This window comes from Callorhinus ursinus, unplaced genomic scaffold, assembly GCF_003265705.2.
Source record: "Callorhinus ursinus isolate GAN/ISIS: 27379988/994484 unplaced genomic scaffold, GSC_fseal_2.0 scaffold10, whole genome shotgun sequence".
In the NCBI taxonomy this organism is placed as follows: Eukaryota; Metazoa; Chordata; class Mammalia; order Carnivora; family Otariidae; genus Callorhinus; species Callorhinus ursinus.
The window spans coordinates 67,917,754-67,929,792 of record NW_027397072.1 but is presented as its reverse complement, the minus strand read 5'-3'; the positions used below and the strand labels follow the sequence as shown (position 1 = coordinate 67,929,792).

Here is a 12,039-nt window from a genome sequence, read left to right as displayed (position 1 = left end):
GTGTTGAGCCATCCCCACAGCCATAGGGTGGGAATCCTTCTTTCACTAGGAGATAAAGATGAGGAGATTAAAACTCAGTGACAGGGCTGGGTCTGCCCACCACAGATCCTCAAAAGGTCTGATTTAACCGAACAAATTTTTACCACTGGCTGATTAGAATATTTTTTGAAAATGTCCCAGAAAAATCAGATTCTCCAGCCAGAGTGTTAGAGCAGGTAGCATGAATCAGTTGGAGGTAGACCTCCCTTCACACATGAAAGGAGGTTCTCCAAATGAAATGATACATTACATTAAAATTAGGTGGGGCCAAGCTTTCACCTTTGAGAGATTTTGACTAGCCAGTTGGCCATATAGGTCTCTTCCAAGTTTTAACCCAAGTGATCCTAAATATAGTTCAGAAGCTGTAAACAGGATATCTCTATAGTGAAAAAATATATAGCAAATAATTGAAAACCAAGACGTAATTCACAAGGCATAGGCATACCTCCTCCCAAATGTTTGAAGAACCCTGCTTTTGTACATTTAATTCCATCAAAGAGGACCATATCTGTGCAGCCTTTCTTTTGTTTTCCCACCTATTAGCCATGGCCCATGGCTGCTTGAAATTGATATATTTAAGTGCCACCAGCAAGGCCCGAATGAGAAAGGCTTTGCAGTTCAGCCTCTTTGATCTTCTATATAAATATTGCTTTGAGTTGGACAGTGGAAAAGCCCAGGGTAGCACTATAATGGCAACCTGACAGACACTTTACAACCTCTGCCAATATGATACTATATCAGAATCTTGCTTAAGCATGAAAGAAGAATGTTTCAGAAATCATTTAAAATGATAAAGTAGTCCCCAAAGAGATCTAGAGTAGATTTTTCAGCTATTAAGTATTTCTCTCTTATTTTCCATTATCCCTACCAAAGATAAGAACCCAGAGAAGGGACCATTCTCCACCGAAGTGCTCTGATTCCTCCAGGATGGCAGTGCTGTAGCTTGGGATATGGCCTCTTGAACCCTGCTCACTGGATCGGGATCTCTGCTCCACCCTTTCCTTACATGCTGCAAGACCTTCCACAAATTTCCCTATGTCTTTGTGCCCCAGCTCCCTAAATTTTAAACAGGGACGCTCTCAAAAAGCTCAGTGTTGTATAAGGAATGAATGAATCAGTAAATATATACTAAACCCTTAAAACCGACAATACTTGACTCATACTGAATGCTCAATAAATCTTAGCCATTTTTTCATTACTATCATTTTAGATTGGTTTAACTCCCCTTCCAACTGGGGTAAAGCTTATCAGAGCCATTTGGGACTTAGAATAGAATAAAATTGGCCGCTTATTGTTGAAAAGGGCCTTGACGATGATGAGATTATATAATTCAATTCTTCCTCCCTTCCATTGTGTGCTTTGAGGAAACTGAAACACAGATAGTGTAACTTCCCCCAAAGTCCTGGTAGACACCAAAATAGAACTCAGGACTCTGGATTCCCAAAATTTTAAGAACAGAAATTCCCTTTCACAAAGAACTATCAGGAGGCCTTATTCAATTGTCTACCCAGAAATTAGCCATTTGCGAACTCTATCTTCAAAAAAATCTCAAGGTCACATTTTTTTCCTACTTCAGTTTCCCTTATATTCAGATAGATTCTAATTTTCAAAAATTTTAATGAGAAACATCTCAGTTGTACATACCACGACAGCTTTAAGTTTCTATACCAACTCCAGTGGCCAAAGAGTTAAGCAAAACCAAAGCATCATATTAAATGTGAAAAGTCTTATAAAACTCACAAAAATATCTCCATCAAGTTTATAGATTGGCATTTACTATATATTAGTCAAAGCTCAAACTAGGATCTAACATTTTCCTCAAAAAAATGAAAGTTTACATTATCTAGACAGATTCAGCATTGTTTAAAAAATATGCACAACAACCTCAACTGTGCAATAAATTTCTTTAAAAAAATTAAATATAAAACAGCAGACCTAAGTACTAAATAGAATATTTTAGTTTATAATCTATAGTTAAAGACTGGAGTATTTAACAACACTAAACTGGTTTTACAATTTGGGGCAAAGAGCAAAATAGGTATTATTAAGAACCCATACTATTAAATCAGTATCCTCAGAAAATCTACTAAAATTTCCCCATTTTTCTCAAGCTAAAATATGTCTATTCTTTAAAGTATCAGTCTAAGCCCTGATGCATAAGCCCTGTTAGCCTTAGCCAGGATAATTAGTTGCTACACATGCTTTTTTAAAAGAACATGAAGCAATAAGACTGGATGATATACGCCTTGGTTTTCTCATCCAGAGAATGAAATAATACAATTACTCAACTCATTGGTTTTCTATAATGATGTAATACCTATTAAGAGATTAAAACAGTGCCTTGCACATAAGTAACACTCAAATATTAGTGATTATTGGAATTATCATAGTCCTGAGACTACCTCAGAAGTACATCTAAAATAGCAGAGCAAATATTAATATTCTTGATAGATGTAGCTCCATTTAAGAGCATTATCAGGGTTCAAATTGTTACTGCCAGGGCCTCTCTAACTTACACTGCTGAGCCCTGTAGAGAAAATTACCTAAGAAATTGATCTTCGTCTGCAAAGACTGAATTTTTGCTCTTGGGTAGTCATGACAAGAAGTTCCCAATCTAAAGCCTTGCATGAAGAAAATCATTTGACAATATTGAATCTAATTTAGATCTAGTTGAGATAATTTATAAGTGATTTTCCCCTTCCTACATCTATACTATAAAGATGGAATTTCCATATGCATTTATACTTGGATCTTAGAAAACTATTTCAGATTGGAATCAAAAGCACAGTAGTCAAGTTTGTACTTGTGTGCTACTTTTGTAGGAGGGATGTAGAGAAGCAGGAAGAGATACACTGACATGTAGAGGAGCGGAAATGAAAATTGTCTGAATTCTTACAGGTGCTGGTTTCAATTTTGAAAGATAAAAGTCTGAGCCGAAAGGATTACTTTACAATACAGAGGATGCCACAGCAATGTGATTCTGTTTTCTTTTGACCAAGATATAATTTGATATTTAGCCTCGGGTTTTTAATACCTGATGATCAAGTGGGTCATGACATTTACTTCACAAACATTTATTTACCAATTCTAAGTTCAATTACTTGACTGTGTTGGTGACAGGAAGGTGGAAAAATCATGGTTTTGTTCTCATATATTAGGTGGTACTTGCCACTTATTAGAAGTACAAAGTGCTTGGAGTTTAAAAGAAGAGACTACTTCTATAAAAACCTCTGTAAAAAGGGTGACCATATTGGAAGTTAAGTCATTTTGCAACTTTGTATTACAACCAGGTAAATACTGCAGGATTCAATACTAAAAGATATTGCCCATGTGCCCTAATTTAAATGACATCACAGAATTCTTATAACAAAGTTTCTAAAGGTTCACAATTTTCTCAAGTCCTCTAGATCCATAACACATGGATCTGAAATCTCCACAGATTTTTGTGCACGTAATGAATTTTGATAATATGGTAAAGGTCAGAAATTCAAATAAGGTGATCAGGATGCTCATTAATTCTGAACATAATGAAATATCATGCTATTTAATATCTTTTCTCTTCTGTATGTTCTTTCCTTAATTTTCAAAGCAAACAATCCTCTGCTTTGCACTAACTTGTTTTGATTAATAAAGATCCTATAACTTATAAGAAAATCCAATACTTCACTGCATCATCTAACTGGATAGTCAACAGAGAGGATTGAGATTTAGCTTTAAATTTTTCATCTAAGGGAAAGTCATCCTTTTCTTTCTCTGCAGATCTAAATTGTAGATTACTCTGTAGGATATTTCCCAAGTAAATATATTAATTTCTGAGGATTAAGTAATATTAATTTTAAAAGAAAGCCCCTGGAATCACACCTACTCTCATTTTGTAAAACACTGAGGTCATCTTAACATGGGAAAACAGAAATGTGTCCTCAACCTCTGAAAAAAAAAATAGTATTAAAATAACATCTTGAGAATATAGTTATTAGTGAGAAAATTATTTCCAGTATTGAAAGGTATTCATTTTTTCAGTACAGTGTCACAGATTTAACACCTGTGTACCCTTTGAAGAAGGAAATTATAATGGGGATTCTAAGAAAACCTTAATTAAAATGGTATTATCTGTGTCTCTCCTTCTCCAAAGGACTCTTAAGAGTTCTTTCGAGTTCTATATACCTGTTTTTACGACATATTTTGAGCTGACACAATACCAGGAAGATCAGGGGCAGTCCAAGTCTCTCAAACCTTGACAAGATATACAGAAAAGTCAAGCACTATCTTTTATTTTTTGTTATTATTAAACATGCATCTTCTTGTTGATTCACATTCAAAAAGGTAATCTAAAGAACATATGGAGGATGGGATTGATGGAGGGACTCACAGCTGACATAGAGAAGGAAGAGAATCACATGTGCTTGGAAAAAATATTATGATCCCTTTGGTCTTCAGTCTCAGTAGAGAGGAGGAATCGGTAGGAAGCCATATTAGCCTTGTCCCTAATAATACTGAGTCCTAAATCCTGGGTTCCAGACAATTGAACCTCACTGTCACCCATCCCCCTTTGAACCTTGTCCATCTCTGTGTTTTTCTTTTTATCTTCTCTTCCTAGAGGACCCATCTCCTATTTGCTGGCTAACCACATACTTCTAAGCTTTCAAGGAGTTGAGTATCAATTCTACCTCCTCAACAAATGTGTCTTCTCACACCTACTGCGAGTGAGTTTTCCTCCCAGGAGCCCTCAGAGCCATTAACTCTAGCCTCCAAATCTGTCATATGTTTGCCTCCCAATGAAAAGTCTTTTATTCCTGCATGTACCATCTTTTACTCCCTTTCTTAATAATCCCTATTGCTTGAGCAACATTTCCTTATGGTGAAGGGGGGCACTGGAGAGGGGTCCTGAGTGTTGGTGGGATTGTATACATTTGGTAAGGAAAACGGAAGGGAATTCCAAGTCAAGGATTAAAGCTCCACCAAGAACTTTGACCTAAAGTGGGCAGGGCTTGCAGAGGGTAAAATGAGTATCCAAGACTAAATGTGGAGGGTCGTTTACACAGGGCACTGTCCTCACATTCAGATGACAGAAAGTCATTAACTGATACATACGATCTTATATACAGTGTATACAATGCCCATAATGGAAACACTTTTAAAAGAAAATATGATGAAATGAAATTATATGCAGAATGACAACCACAAACGTATGTCTACAAAATATGAATCTATCCAGCTAGACTGATCCTTTTCTCAACATTTCCTGTTTGCTATTTGCTCATTGATCTTGTTATGTGTTAAAGCAGACTCCAAAGGTTTGTGGAGAGGGAATTGAGTATGGAAGAAAAAAAAATCAATTTGAGGAAAATTTATTTATTAACTTTACTGACTTCTGTGAATTTTAGGAAGATTCCTCTTTTCCCTAATTTAGGACCTTGCTTGAGAATCACTGATTTGGGTCACTAGTGGAAAGTTATATTATATAGGTAGGGAGAGGTCAGCTTAGTCTGGATCTGCCCACATATAGTAAGTAAAGTATTTACTGCTTCTCCTCTGCCTTAAGTCTCAGCAGAATTTAATGTGCCTGAACAATGAATTCAGATATGCTGCTTTAAAATATGTATTTCCTCCATTCTTCCCTTGAACCATTTTTTTCTTGCCTAGTTGATTGGTGTAACTGTGTAAGCATTTGGCATTCCAGCTGAATGAGAACGAGATGAAATGGCAGTTCTCCCAGCCCTCTTATTTCACAACATAGAAGTAAAACTGGCAATGCAGAGAATGTCATAATTCAGATGTGTCAGTGCTGAGATGTTGGAAAGTGGTTGGGAGCAGGACTATCACAGCCCATTCTGAACCAGAGCTAAGAACAGGGATACTCTATTCTGCTGTCCAGAGTGACATCTACTGGTATCATCAAGTTCAAGGCATAACTGTAAAACATTTCTCCCCTTTGCCTTTGCAAATATATGCAGGAGACTGAAAAGCCAGTCAGTCATACAAGCCTATGTGGGACCAGAGCTTCAGGAAAGTCCTTGGCCTCTGGAAGAAAAAAAAGGCTTAGAACAGGTGAAATGGAGAGAAATGGGAATAATGTTATCTTTTATCTTTTTGAAGAGAGAACATGCTTTCCCAATCCAAAGTGTAGAGTTAGAAACTCCCTAATCTTACCAAAAATGGAGCCAATTTTCCAGTTTAAAGAGTGGGGACAATGCTCAAATAGGAAAACTAAATGGAACAATTCAAGTGCACAACTACATACCAACTTACATAGCAAGAGGCCTGGAGCTATTGCTAAGAGATCTGTGGCACCATTTCAACATTGAGTCTACTTTAAAAACAAATAATGAAGGAATTATCCAGAGATCTGCCTCCAAATATATCCTTATACAGTGATATTAAATGGCTATAACTCAAGCATAATAACCATATGCATGTCATGTATTAAATAGGCTGAGGAAAAATAGAAGTCTGGGGTGAGACCTTGCCTCTTAACAACTGATGGTCTTCTTGCACTAAATCACATCCACACACAAACATGTAACCAAGACCAGGCAATGAATGTTTAGTATCAAGTGAGAGGTTATTCCCTTTGCTCTCCATTCTGTAGTCTTTTCTTTCTCAGGTCCCTCCAACCCCCACAAAATTATCAAATAGGAATGCTTATTAATAGATAAGATTTTTATCCTTTATCTTATAAATATCACCTTCTTCCTTTCACAGTCTAACTTCTTCATTCTCCTCTTTGTCTAGCATGAATCCTTCAGCTCATTCCAACATGGTTCTGGCTCCACCATCACACTAAATCACAAACTCTTGCTAAGGTAGGAAATGACCAAAGCACACATCCAAAGGACACTTCTCGTCTTACTTAATGTTTCCTTCTTGCTTGCATTTGTTTGCTTTTGCTTGCCAGGTCCCTAGTACCCTTGATTTCATTTCTTCATTCCTAAATTCTTTTAGGCTCACGGAGTCCCTCGGTAGGCATTTGTACGAGAGGTCATGTTAGACACTGGGCACACAAAGGTGAACAAGATAAGCTCCCTACCACTAATTCCTCTTCCTCAAATCATCTGTCTAACACTTGAGATCCATGGATTTTTCCTGTCCTCAGACCTCCTCTTATGCAATAGAGTCTCTCTGAAAAGAGCTTATCCAGTATCGCTGGCTACAACTGCTACATCAATGACTCTTAAATCAGGGTCTCCAAGCCTCCCCTCTGTTAATCTCCAATTCTTGTTCCTAACTGCCAACTAAGAATCTCTATCTGAATATCTCACAGGCATACAAATGCTAATATTCTTTATCTTCTTCCCCAAAACCTATTATGCTCACATTATAACCTTGTCTTCAAATCTTTTTTTTTAATCTGTCATATATAACTGAATAGTATGTCCCACTAATTCTATTAAAAATTGTTTGGATGTTAAGTTTCCACTGTCAAGAATTTAAAGAATTCAAATGGCCTCCAATCAGTTTTTTTCTCACTAATGTTTCATTGTTGTAACCATCTTGAAAACTTCCACTAAAGAGTTCTTTTCGGAAACACACATCTGATCATGGCACTCTTCTACTACAGTTGTTTCCATCATTTCCTCTCTATAGCACAGAATAAATTTAAAATTCATTGCCAAATTTTTCTACATTCTTCATCCTCTCCCCCCTAGCCATGTGCCTCTCCAGGCTCATCTATCATTACTCCCTCAAAAACTCCCTTAATTGTAAACATGCTGAATGGTTTACTGTTCCCCAAACATAAGTGCTTATCCACACATGGATGCCTCTAAATAGGGTTTTCTGCACAGCTGTTTTCAGGGAAGCAGGTCACTAAGGCTATTTGAACAACTCCAAATTCGGTCTAGAAGCCTTGGCTTTGAGTAAAGTACTGGAGAGGTAGTGCATAGATAATAAAAGTTGAAGCACCAACCTCAAGGTGCAAAAATCCACCTAGTTCACTTCTCCAAGTAATTTTTCTAGAGGAAAAAAACTCTTAAGAAGTCAGGGTCACAGTGAGCCAATCTGATGCATTAAACCAGAATAATGAGAGATGGAGAATGCACCATAGAAAAAATGTCAACCAATTCTACTTGTGATTGCCATGTTGAGCTGGTCTTTGAGGCCAGACAGACTCAAATTTGGTTCTGAAAAGACCTTAAGACAGACATTAAATCAAATTTAATAATCTGTAGAAAGAAAGTGTCTCTCTACACTGTTGCTCTATTTTCAATCTCTATTTAAATTAATTTAATAAATAAGTTCCTGAAAGAGATTAACAATGTCATGAGGGCATTTCTCTCTTCTAATAACTAACAAGATGAAAAACCATTTTGCTTCAATTTCTAGAACATTTTTGTTTGAACAGCACAGGTTTAGAGAAACGGACCCATTCATACTTTGGGGCTCTCTGAGAAACAGTTATTACTGGACACTTACTATGTACCATGCACCGTTCATTCTAGGGACTCAACAAGTACTCATTTAATGCTCACAGTATCACCATCAGGTAGACACTATTTTATGACCATTTTACATATTAGGAAAATAAGGCACGGAGAAGTTAAATAACTTATCCAAAATTATAAAAACTCAGGGGCACCCGGGTGGCTCAGTCGGTTAAGCACCTGACCCTTCGGAGGCCATTTAAAGTTGTTCAAAGCTCAGGTCATGATCTCAGGGTGGTGAGATTAAGCCCCACATTAGGCTCTGCACTGGGGATGGAGTCTGCTTGAGATTCTCTCTCTCCTGCTCCCTCTGTCCCTCCCCACCAACTTGTGTGCATACGCAGGTGCAATCTCTCTAAATATACATATATATATATTTTTATATATATATTGTACCTCTAAATATATATATATATTGCACCTGCACCTCTAAACATATATATATATATATAAAAGCCCAGATAGAAAGTAAAAGACTTTGAAGCCAAGCGATACAGTTCCAGGGCCTGTGCTTGTACTAACTACATTATTTCATTGGTTTTTAATTTTTATAATAAACTTAAAAATCAAGCACAGAAAACACAATTATGGTTGTAAGTCAAAAGAACAAGACTATATGCATTGATGCTGTAAAATTAAGGGAGTGCAGGAGAAGACTGAAGGAAAGTGAGGTATGCTCTTCCTTCATCCTACATAGAAGAGAGCGACTGAACATAGCCCACAGCTAGTTTAATACATGAATTTTAGTTATAAGTGAACTCATTGTAAGACTAGGGGAAGTAATGATACAACTTTTAAAATGAGGACATAGAGGGAAGAAAGAAAGGTGGGAATTTTGTGCTGATTTTTCATCTTCAATAGCAAAGGAGTAATACATATTAGAATAAAATTAAGATATAGATAGACCTAAGTATACTAATCAGAAAATCTAAAACTGAAAGAGTTGAAGGCAGTTACCTATGCAGAGTGGAGCTTAGAAAGAGAAAGGGAAGGTAAAGAAAAATTTCATTTTTTTATATGCTCTTATTATTTTATCATTTTCTTTTCCTTTTTTTTCTTTTAAAGATTTTATTATTTATTTGAAAGAGAGAGACACAGTGAGAGAGGGAACACAAGCAGGGGGAGTGGGAGAGGGAGAAACAGGCTTCCCACCGAGCAGGGAGCCCAGGGCGGGGCTCGATCCCAGGACCCTGGGATCATGACCTGAGCCGAAGGCAGACGCTTAACGACTGAGCCACCCAGGAGCCCCTATTTTATTATTTTCAAAATAATTTGAATGACTCAAATGCTAAATTATTAAGTGATAAAGTTATAAAATGGTACTCATACATATATATAGATTCATATGAGACTATGTGTATGTCTATATAGGTGATTCCATACACACACAAGACAGAAAAGATAGATACACTGAAATAGAGATATTACAGTGATTCCTAGGAGGCCATTTTAATTTTCTTCTTTGGCTTTTCTTCATTTATATTTTTCTTAAAATACGTACATTATCTTGTCATTAAAAATACCTATTTTGGGGGTTGCCTGGGTGGCTCAGTCCATTAAGTGCAGGATGGAGTCCCACATCGGGCTCCTTGCTCAGTGGGGAACCTGCTTCTCCCTCTGCCTGCCACTCTCCCTGCTCATGCTCTCTAACAAATAAATAAATAAAATCTTTTTTTAAAAAAAAGAAATACCTATTTTTTTAAACGGTGTGGTTATGTTTATACAGTATTTGAGAAGGACAGAAATGGAAAGACAGTATTTATCTGATTAAAAGGAATTTCTTCTGTTAAGACATTTTTAAAAATGCTTTTAATCAACTCTTATTTAACCTTCTAGAACATCTAATTCTTCAGAAAGCTAGACGTATCTTTGATGAACTCCAAAGTGCCAAGATCTCAAGTTAAAGGAAAATTACGTTTATGTGAGAGTCATACTACAATGTGATATTCAGATATCATTCCAACTCTATACATTTCAGCTCTTCAGAAGTAGTCAACTTTTAACATTCAACCCTCTTATTAAAATATAAAGCTCATCTGGCTTAAATGCGGGTTTTCAATACTACCAACAAGAAAGTCCTTTCCAAGGTGGTCATGAAGGTGTTCCTTGTTAGTATAGTGGTGAGTATCCCTGCCTGTCCAAGGTGGTCATGCTAGATCACCCAAGATGGGTCACATGATCTGAGCTACTTGACAGCTATCTATCATGAATCTCAATAATGAAATAATTCTAACAGTAGACTCTTAAGAAAACCCAGTGACACAATGTTGAATTTCCAGCGAGATGTGGATTTTATAGTAGCTGAAGACCTTGATATATCATTCAGTGCTATCCTTTCCTTTCAGGCAGATAAAATACCATTATTACCATATTACAAATAAATCACCTGAGACCCAGCAAGGGTTAGTGACTTCTGCAGGTCATCTGGCTAATGGATGAGATGTCTGCTTTGCCATGAAAGAGTGTCTCTTGCCACAACACACTGTCTCGCTGGGTAATGGTGAAAGAGATGTGCTGGGGTCATGAACTTATAGATTTTTTTTTTTTGCTGGCTTGGTCCAGCAGACTGTTAACAACATGGCCCATGTGTAGTTCATCCTCACTTGGATTTCCAGCAGTTTCTTCCGAAACTTCAGAATCCCCAGTTCTAGTTGCAACCTCTCCAGATGTTTTCTCCCCAGGTGGCCTTCTACACTCAGGATCGCTCCCTTCTACTGAAGACCAGTGGCATCTCTGCTTCAGAACCTCTCACCCAGAAAGCCTGCATTCTCCCTACCCTCCCGGAAGGTCCTTTGTTCACGTTGGTGTATCAGGTTACCCTTCTGAATATGTGCTCTCATTTCTTCAGTTGTAAAGTCTTACCATTCTTGTTGTTTGCCAATCTCAAGAAATTCTCAGTTCTTTCACAAAACCCCAAAGGAGACAGCTAGTCATTCCCTTTTACTTAATAATTAAACTTTCTTTTTTGCTTCATCCTTTGGTCCTATGTAAACATCTGCATACTCAGTTCATCCAGGAACAGTTTCAATCTGTGCTCCTCTTGGGATATCAACTTGCATCCCCACCGTATAATACTTGAGGACAGTATGAACTGTGGTATCTATGTGCAAAAGTACCATTCACCTTTATTCAGTCAGCTAATAAATATCTTTTAAATGGTTACTGTGTATCAAATCTTTGGCTAGATGGTGAGGATCTGAGAATGAATCAAGTGAAAGTCATGTTCATGAACCTTAAGCATCTCACAGTCTGGGGCAGGGGGAGTGGGAACGCTGAGCTGTCAGGGCCATGTGCAAGCAGTCATCCTTCCGTGCACAAGTGCAGTGCTCTGGGATCAGTGTGTGTGTGTGACAAGGGCTCTGGCAACAGAGAAGAAAGCCGTATTCATTCCCTATGACATCTGAGCCGGGTTTCAAAGGATTAGTATAAAATCACCAGGTTGAAGGACAAGGACCTTCTAAAGAGAAGAAACATTAAGTTTAAGATAAGAGAGCCGATGGAGGAGTCTTATTGTGATTCTAATTATTATTTAATTCACTTTGCAAAGGCAGCCTGTGACGTGGCTTCCAAGGCAGGAGAG

General features: G+C 37.4%; 1 long non-coding RNA gene across 1 annotated transcript in view; it reads left to right on the top strand.

The window, feature by feature from the left end:
- LOC141373520 (uncharacterized) overlaps positions 1–11,316 on the top strand; it is a 59,879-nt gene extending 48,563 nt beyond the window's left edge. Inside the window, exon 3 of the long non-coding RNA XR_012379585.1 lies at positions 11,141–11,316. This is a non-coding gene — a long non-coding RNA (uncharacterized lncRNA). The remainder of the gene's footprint in view (positions 1–11,140) is intronic.
- The last annotated feature ends 723 nt before the right edge of the window (positions 11,317–12,039 follow it).